Below are 9,071 nucleotides of genomic sequence, written 5' to 3' on the forward strand. Positions count from 1 at the left end.
TACTTCAGCGACAGGTACATGAGCGTCAAGGTGTTCGACGAGACGTGTTGCCGCCGGAACTACCACAGCGACAACGCCGAGGAGGACGACGACTGAATGTTGTTGTTAGTTCGCAGCGAAAAAATGGACGAAGGTTTCTGGATGTTCTTCCTCGGAAGAACCAACAGGGGCACCCTCACCAGCTAGATTTTCTAGTTTGGGTGACTGGGTGTGCCCTCGAGTGTTCTTTCTTGGCAGCGAACACACGACACCTTCGATGTCCGGCCTAGTTAGGTTTAGTTTTTTTGCAATCTTTTGTATTTGTGTCAACCATGGTTCAAACTATGTATTAGTTTTTGGAAAACCATGTTCCAAACTATATCTTCATGTAAACCACGTTCCCAATTATGTATTAGTTTGTGGAATATTTCTTCTCTTTATTGAAATAAAAGTACAAAAAAAGTTTATCGTTTGGGGGCGGCGTTTGGGGACGCAGCTGGTGAGTGATGTCCCCAAACACGACACGAATAAAACACGTTTCCCAAACGACTCGATCCGGCGCCGTTTGGAAACGCGACTGGAGATGGTCTAATCATCGTGCTGGTTCAGGGAAATTCATATTCCAATTTCCAAGTCAACCTCATGCGTTGTCTCCGAGGGAAAGGGAACAGTGTATGGAGGGACATACCATGCTGCACAACGACTACTTCGCAGATGACGCAACACATGCCGACAATTTTTGGCGCCAGTATAGGATGATCAAGGGTTTGTTCATGAATATCCTCCATGGCGTTCGAGAGTTCGACCCCTACTTCAAGCTCAAGCACGAAGCTGTAGGTGATGTCGGGTTCTCGTCGGTTCAGAAGTGCACTGCCGCCATGAGGATGCTTGCATACAGAGCACCTGCCGATACACAGGACGACTACCTTTGCATGAGTGAGTCTACTGCCATTGAGTGCATGTACAAGTTCCGCCAAGCTGTGGTGGGAAATTTTGGCAAATACTACTTGAGAGGGCCAACTGAGGAAGAGACTGCAAAGATCATGGCACAAAATGCTGCCAGAGGATTTCCTGGAATGCTTGGAAGCATCAATTGCATGCACTGGGCATGGAAGAACTGCCCGTTTGCTTGGAAAGGTATATACAAAGGGCATCATGGATATTGCAGTGTGGTGCTTGAAGCTGTGGCAGATTATGACCTCTGGATTTGGCATTCTTTTTTTGGCATGGACGAATCAAACAATGACATCAACGTGTTGCAGCAGTCTTCGGTGTTCAGCAGACTAGTGGAAGGGCATGCTCCACCATGCAACTATGAGATCAATAGCCGGCCACCAATATACCAAAGGCTATTATCTAGTCGATGGTATATATTCAGAATGGGCCACTTTTGGAAAAAAAATCTCGAATCCATCAGGTCAGAAGAATTCCCACCTTGCTACACGATAGGAGGCTTGCAGGAAGGATGTCGAGCGGGCATTTGGTGTGCTTCAAGCTCAATTTGCAATTGTTTGGTACCCTGCTCTAAGCTGGTCTCACGACCAAATGTGGGAGGTGATGCAGGCTTGTGTGATCATGCACAACATGATCATCGAGGATGACCGCAAGAATCGGGCCAGATCACATGTTGGTCCCTATGAGTGTGAAGGCCCTCTTGCGGAGGTTGATCATGAGTTGCCTGCAGATTTTGCTGATTTCCTAGCCATGCACGCAGAGATCCGTGACAACAATGTTCACGATCAACTTAAAGCTGATCTCGTTGAGCATTTGTGGACGATCAAAGGAAATGCCGCAGCACATTGATCTAGCTCTATTTATTTGTTGTTTTATTATTCGTTGTATTTTAATTTGAAAACAATCTTCGCAAACATATTTATTTGTATGCTATATTTAATAAATGATTGTGTTTTCAAAAACCCTTATTTAATGTTTGAGGGACGCGATTGGGGAGCGACGTCCCCAAACGCGGCATGAACAAAACACGTCCCTCAAACGCTCGATCCGGGACGGTTTGGGGGACGCGACTGTAGATGCTCTTAAACGCGACACCACATGGCGGTATCCTAAAACGATCAACTCACGGTTTTGCTGGGGAATCTAGGGATGTGACTCGAGATGTTCTTATCCGGTGGCCAGTGGGGACGTGGGGTACGGAATGTGATCGTCCTGACGTTTTCTCCTATAGTCCTACTCCTCGCGACGCTGCCTTGTCGCCGTCTTCGTAGTCCAGTGAGTGGCGCAGCGGGAGGTGACGGAATCCTTTCTGTCCCTTTTTTTCTCTTTTCGCCGATGCGCGTCGCAGTTCGCGCCATCTCCCTCCTCGTCCCCGCTCGTGTGCCGAAGATTCCCTTTTGTATCAGCTCCATGTGAGATTTGGGTGGCTCGCTGAAAACGGTCAATTCGGGCGTTGTACCAAGGTATAGCCCAAAGGTGCTTTAAGAATCGTGTGATGCAACATCTTAGAGGATCCCAGGTAACAAACAAACCGAAAATTGATGGCCTGATGCAAGCTAAGGGCATCTCCAATGGGGCAAGGCATTTCAGACGCATAAATTGTCCACGCGCGTCCGTTTGCGTCGCGAGGTGGACGTGAAAATGTCCGTTTTTGTCCGTGCGTATGTTTGCGCCTGGGTGCCTCCAGCGGCCTGACCCATTTTTTTTCTACTTGTTTTTTTCCCTCTTCTCCATTTAGAAATATAGTTCCAAACATTACACAAACTAATACATAATTGGGAACACGACTTACACGAACTAATACATAATTGGAAACATGGTTTGCACAAACTAATACGTGAAACATGGTTTACACAAACTAGAACATTGCAAAATGAGGAAACCTAACAAGTGTTGGTTTCGTATGTTCGCTGCCAAGTAAGAACATTCTCGGGCACACGCAGTCACCCAAACTAGAAAATCCAGCTAGCAATGCCTTGTTTACGTCGTCTTCGTTGGCCCCACGGGGACTCGTGTAAGAGCATCTCCAGTCGCGTCCCCCAAAGCGTCCCCCAAAGCAATTTGGGGCGTGCCGGACAAAAAACGTTCCTGTATAACGTTGCATAGAAAACAAAAAATTTCCTACCGCGAACACGCAATCCAAGCCAAGATGCAATCTAGAAGACGGTAGCAACGAGGGGTTTATCGAGTCTCACCCTTGAAGAGATTCCAAAGCCTACAAGAGGAGGCTCTTGTTGCTGCGGTAGACGTTCACTTGCCGCTTGCAAAAGCGCGTAGAAGATCTTGATCACGATCGGTTCCGGCGCCACGAACGGGCAGCACCTCCGTACTCGGTCACACGTTCGGTTGTTGATGAAGACGACGTCCTTCTCCCCGTTCCAGCGGGCAGCGAAAGTAGTAGCTCCTCCTTGAATCCGGCAGCACGACGGCGTGGTGGCGGTGGTGGTGGAGATCTCCGGCGGAGCTTCGCTAAGCATATGCGGGAGAAGTGGAGGAGGAGAAGAAGCTAGGGTTTGGGGAGAGAGGGGGGTTGGGCGCCGGCCCTCTAAGGGGTGCGGCCAAGGCTGAGCCAAAGAGTGGCTGCCCCCCTCCCTCTCCTCCTCATTATATAGGTGGAAGCCCCAAGAGTTCTAGTCCAAGTCTTCGAATAAGACCCCAACACTAAAACCTCCCATATGTGGGAAACCTACTCAAGGAGGGAGTCCCACTCAAGGTGGGACTCCCACCTTTCCTTGAGGTGGGGTGGCCGGCCACCTCTAGGTGGAGCCCACCTGGGACTCCTCCTTTAGGGTTTGGCTGGTCAAGCTTGTGGAGTCCTTCCGGGACTCCACCTTCCATAGTGCGTTTCTTCCGGACTTTTCTAGAACCTTCTAGAACCTGCCATAAATGCACCGGATCATTTCCAAACTTGGAATATGACTTCCTATATATGAATCTTATTCACTGGACCATTCCGGAACTCCTCGTGATGTAACGGCCCCGGGTAGTACCCCAATTAGAAATTGTTTGTTCTTTTTCTTTTATGCAACATCTGCATCATGCATCATATCGTCCACAAGATTTTGCCAAATAAATTTTTATTTTAAATAAAAGCTAATTATGTTTTCCCCTCTCATATGGTTTCTATATGTAAACCCTCCCTAGTGTGTATTCTTATCTATCAAAATCCCAAACCAAATAGTTGAGAAAATAAAATTTGCAAAGCTATTTTTAAAATCCAAACACAAGTTATAATCCTTCTTCTCCATCTCGGCTATCTTTTTCCCTCTGTTTAATTCCTGGTTTTGGAATTCGCCTTAACACTTGAATCCAGCCGTGCATCTCTTTGGTCCATCTTGGTTTTGTGCCCAATCTCCACCTCCGGTGGCCCGTTTATTTTTTTAGCTTGTTGGGCAACTGAAGCCCACAAAAATTCCATCGCTGCACTCGTTTCTCTTCTTCCTGTACGGCACGGTGGAAGTGCCTCCACGTCGCCTCTCTACACTGATGGACACCGACGCCTCCTTCTCTATAAAAACCAGCAGCTCATGTCCCATCCAACCCTAGCGCTGTTCCTCCTTCGCGCCGCCGATCGCCAACTCTCTCCAGCTCCTAAACAGATAACCTTACCGAGAAACCCACCACCGTCTACTCGACGCCGCCGACGCCATGGTCACCGACGCGCCCAGCCGAGCTGTGAAACAGAACCCCCACGTCGCCTCCTCTCCATCCTGGTCTTCTTCAAGGACGCCAAGGCCGGCAGCAGCTCGAGCGCGTCCAACTCTCCTTCATCTACGCCAGCCTCCCCTTCGTCCTCGTCGCCGGCGAGCTCCTCTGCCTCCTCTCCCTCGTCGTCGAGCACCCCTGGGTGAGCAACAACAGCACCCCTCTTCCTCCTCCCTGCATGACCCTGGATGGACGTTGTGAGAGGAGATCGAACGGAAACGAAAACGAAAAACGCACAAATTTTGGCTGTTTCACTGTTCTGTTTTCCGACGAAGATCCCCGGCGAACCAGACCATCTCAGGACAAGTTCCTGGTACCCTTAGATGCACAACATCACCCTCTTTCTGTTGAACTTTGAATCACCCAAAACGGTTCAGTATCGGCGACGCTATCGTCTTCCAAAGATGGCTCCAGATAACAGTTTCAGTTCATCCGTTTCTCACCGTGCCGCGTTCCGTTTTTCCGGCGATATTCACCGGCGTCCCCGGCCACTTAAGCACGATCCAATGGTACCCTTCTAAGCGCACCATTGCGTAGTTTCTCAACCTCTTTTGTTTCGCTCAAAACGGTGCCCAGATTCGTCGTGGCCGAAGCTTTAAAATCTGTGCAGTTTCGCGTCTACAGGAATCGCTGCTGCAGCTCTTCAGTTCGTGCTGTACAGTTTCAATTCAGTTTTTGCTGTGTCGCTGAACCAACTCTGGCGAGCTCCTCCCGTCGTATCCTTGCACCGATTTCAAACTTTCCAATTCCTTTTGAAACAGGGCACCACCCTCTTGCTCAACCTGTTGAGAACCACGCCTTAGCATCACAAGTACACTCGCCATCGACGACCAAAGTGGCAACAGCAACTGTCAGTTTCAGTCTGCAAGTGTCAATTCTTCAGTTAACCCGCGTCCTCACTTTACCTTGCCTGCATCCCATATTTGATCAAATCTCATACAGCAGCCCAGTGGCTACCACTCCTGTTCCTGATATTGGAGACCTTGGTTCGAATCCCTGAGCGCGTAATAAAAAAATCCTTTTTGGTCTTCGCCATGCTGTCGCCTACGTGGCAGCAGGGCCCCTTTGTCAGTTCCTGTGGCTGGATTCAGCTCGGTGCAAGTTGTTTCCCGCTCAAAATTCATATGCAGTTTCAGTTTTGCACAAACAGATGCTTTTCGAATTGTTTCATAATTGCACTTTTACAAATCCAAATCAAACAAACTTTATGTCCATTTTGATCAGAAAAACATGAGGAACATGAATATGCCATCCATATACCTGTTTGCATCTTGCTGCATGTCATGATGTGATAGTTCGTGTATGTTCACCTAACATATACCCGGAGTATTTCGGACACCGACTAAGGTTTACCCGCTCCGTTTAATTTTGATGTAGCTCACCTCGCCATGTTATGCCATGCTAATCAACCATTAACTTTGACGGTAGAAAATGCAACTTCAACCTTAATTGTTTGCCCGGGGTTCCGACTCCGATTAATATGGATAAGTTGCATCGCATCATGTTTGCCATGACATGCATGTTATATCATGATCATGCTGATTCTTTTGCCGTAGTAGTAAGATTTGCATCCGTTGTTTGTTCCAGCATTTGCTTCTTCTCGGATAGGATCACGAAGTGGTGTGGTGAGATACGACAAGTGCTTCTGCAGCTTTTCACAGGCGAGCCCTCTCTCTTCACCTATTTTACACTCTCCCTCGCATTGCTATCCTTATGTTGCGCTTCTTTATCGAGTCACGTGTCCTATTCCACTTGTTTACCATAATAATCCTATATGTATCATTCCTTACCCATAGCCGTTGCTTGATGTTTGAGCCTTGCGAGTCGTAGGCGTGTTTAGGCTCTGTTGTTTATCTCGATCTGTTATCGGGATATGTTGGGTTGTTGGGAGGTTATCACATGCTATACCAGTTGGTGGAGATACACATGCTTTATTTATTGTTAACAACTAAAATTGTAAGCAGAGGCATCTGTGAGCCCCTTTGCGAAAGCATCGGAACTTTGACTTGCTAGTGTCCCCTAGGACCCGAGTTCTTGTTATCTGTTCCGAGATTGAGCGCTCTACCCATGCGTGGGGACGATTATTGGGACCCCCCCTCACCCATTACCTTTTCTCAAGTTAGTTGAAAAGGGGGCCACAACCTTGGTTTTATTTGGCGCATGCATGTTTACTTCCTGTTGCCTTCGGGTGTTTACTTCCTGTTGCCTTCGGGTGTTTATATTCTGTACTGTACCCCGCGGAACGTTTAGCGAAGCGTGTGGTTTGCACGCCTAGCCGTTAACGCAAACCCTGAGTCCGCTTCGGAGTACGGCCGGACTTCGTTACGGGTAGCTTAGTCGGGTGGCCCCCCTAGACTTTCTTGTTGAACTGGGAACGGTCTTGTTGTGAGACATCCACCTGTCGTAAGTGGGTCGAGCATGCGTATGGTTACATTTGGGCAACCCCTGCAGGGTGTACATCTTATCGATAAGCCGTGTCATGGTTATGGACGACTTGGAATTGTATAGCTTGATCATAGAACAACTTACACCTTATACTTGTTGTTAATAATCTGATAATAACTTGCGTAGTAATATAGCATTACTACAACCGATACCTAATAAAACTTGTCCACCGTTGAGTGCCTTTTACATTGCCTCTTCGCAATTGTTGGAGGGGATATGTGTAATCGGCGGGGTTATATTTGTGTAGTATTTTATCTGTTACCTTGTGCGCTCTCTTATCTTCTCTGAGTAGACGGATGTTGTAGTGTGTCTCTATTGGTTATAGTTGTGCTGCCGCTAAACCTACCATATAGCCCCCGGCGATATATATATTATACTCGCCCGGCGAGCATAGCCATTTCTAGTCTCGCTAAGTACGTGCCGGAGTTCGTTCCTTGGTACTTACTCTCGCCTTTTCCCCTTTCTCTTTTGCTTCCTCCCTCTTGTCGGCAACCGATGGCCCGACTTTGACAGGTACAAGATGACGACGTTAGCAAGGTTACCCTTCCGGCTTGGCCTGGGCAGGGTTATGGACGTCACTGGTTATCTTCAGGACTCTTAGTCCAATTTGTATCTTGTCCGTACTCGGACGTATTCGATCTTCTGTATGATTTGGATCTTTGTATTGTATATTTGTATCTTGACTCGTTGGAGTCGTTGTTGTAATATATGTATCTTGTGGGCTCTATTGTAATCCTGTTGTAATGTTACCGCTCGTGTTAATTCCTCTGGCATCACGTGTGTGATTTGTCGCGCACGTCGTGTCGGAGGGCGTCTCTGGACCGATATCGTGCGGATTTCGGCGGGTTCGCTGGGATCCTCATGGTACCGGTTCCGGGGCGTCACAAGTTGGTATCAGAGCTCAGGTTGACGGTACCCCACTAGTCCAGCCTTTAGGATAACCTTGCCAACGGACGTTGTTGTGTAGAGTGGAAAACCTATTTTCAAAATTCGTTTGATAGTTCTAATTAGCTCTGATTTTTCTCCTTACCTCTATTCTTTCTCCTCTTACCTTTGCGAGTTTTGAGTCTTCTCTTATCTGCTTCTCTGAGTCTTAGGTTCCGACGTGGGTTGGACGATCTCTGCCTTAACCTAATAGGACCGATCTTTGAAGACCTTTCGACAGAAGAACATTACCGACGGCTACCTCTGTCTGCGCCATTGACGTCACCTTTGGTTCTGCGATCCTTCTTCAACTCTTTGTGCCTTGGATTCCGTCAAATCTTTGCTTAGAACGCTTATCAAGATCGCCAATCTGTATTCCTGGAGTTGGATGCACGATTCTCTTATTCATGTACAGAGCTTATTATTCGCTCTTGTTACCTGAATTGGTGGATCCGTGTGACTGTTACCCCTTCCTTTGTTTCTCCGGAGTCATCATCGTCATTGGAACAACGACTTCTTGTTGTTTTTGTCGACCGTTCAGCATGGAGCAAGAACTCTTGTTAGTGGTGTCGAGGAGATCAACGATGCGCCAGAAGATTCGATAGTTCACCTCTCTCCCCCGTACCTTGAGGCGGGATCTCGGGGCGCGATCCCTTGTTAGTGGTGTCGATTGTAACGGCCCCGGGTAGTACCCCAATTAGAAATTGTTTGTTCTTTTTCTTTTATGCAACATCTGCATCATGCATCATATCGTCCACAAGATTTTGCCAAATAAATTTTTATTTTAAATAAAAGCTAATTATGTTTTCCCCTCTCATATGGTTTCTATATGTAAACCCTCCCTAGTGTGTATTCTTATCTATCAAAATCCCAAACCAAATAGTTGAGAAAATAAAATTTGCAAAGCTATTTTTAAAATCCAAACACAAGTTATAATCCTTCTTCTCCATCTCGGCTATCTTTTTCCCTCTGTTTAATTCCTGGTTTTGGAATTCGCCTTAACACTTGAATCCAGCCGTGCATCTCTTTGGTCCATCTTGGTTTTGTGCCCAATCTCCACCTCC

The 9,071-nt window shown here is 47.3% G+C and overlaps 1 long non-coding RNA gene across 1 annotated transcript; it reads left to right on the forward strand.

The window, feature by feature from the left end:
* The first annotated feature begins 4,273 nt into the window (after nt 1–4,273).
* Nucleotides 4,274–7,001, forward strand: LOC139838423 (uncharacterized). The gene is made up of 2 exons (XR_011754932.1): nt 4,274–4,780; nt 6,226–7,001. It is a non-coding gene; the product is annotated as an uncharacterized lncRNA (long non-coding RNA).
* The last annotated feature ends 2,070 nt before the right edge of the window (nt 7,002–9,071 follow it).

This window comes from Lolium perenne, chromosome 3 (genome assembly GCF_019359855.2).
Source record: "Lolium perenne isolate Kyuss_39 chromosome 3, Kyuss_2.0, whole genome shotgun sequence".
Taxonomy (NCBI): domain Eukaryota; kingdom Viridiplantae; phylum Streptophyta; class Magnoliopsida; order Poales; family Poaceae; genus Lolium; species Lolium perenne.